The sequence below is a fragment of the Callorhinus ursinus genome, unplaced genomic scaffold (genome assembly GCF_003265705.2).
Source record: "Callorhinus ursinus isolate GAN/ISIS: 27379988/994484 unplaced genomic scaffold, GSC_fseal_2.0 scaffold103, whole genome shotgun sequence".
Classification (NCBI taxonomy): Eukaryota; Metazoa; Chordata; class Mammalia; order Carnivora; family Otariidae; genus Callorhinus; species Callorhinus ursinus.
The window spans coordinates 1554612-1555120 of NW_027397165.1; positions in this window are offsets into that span (position 1 = coordinate 1554612).

A 509-nucleotide genomic window follows, 5' to 3' on the forward strand; every position below is an offset into this window, starting at 1 on the left:
TCTTTGATGTAGCCTCTTCTATATCTTTAGTTGTAGAGTTTGTTCTGTCAGTCTTTAGGTCAATATCTGGGGTCTTTAGGATGATTTGATAGTTATCTAGTTGTATTTGTGGGATGACAGGAGCCTAGGGTCCTTCTACTCTGCCACCATCTTCCTCTACTCTCCCTTTTCTAGTTTCTTAAAGTGGAAGGTTAGGTTATTGATTTGAGATCTTTCTTCTTTTTAAATGTATAGCCATGAAGTATACTCTCAGCACTTCTTTAACTGCAAACCATAAGTTTTGGTATATTCTGTCTTTATTTTCTTTCATCACAAAATATATTCTAATTTCTCTTTTGATTTTTTTGGATCCATTGGTTATTTAGTAGTGTGCTTTAAATTTTTCATATATTTTTGTTTTCCCAAATTTCTTTTCTTCTTTCTTTCCTTTCTCTCTCTCTTTCTTTCTTTCTTTCTTTCTTCCTTTCTTTCTTTCTTTCTTTCTTTCTTTCTTTCTTTCTTTCTTTCTT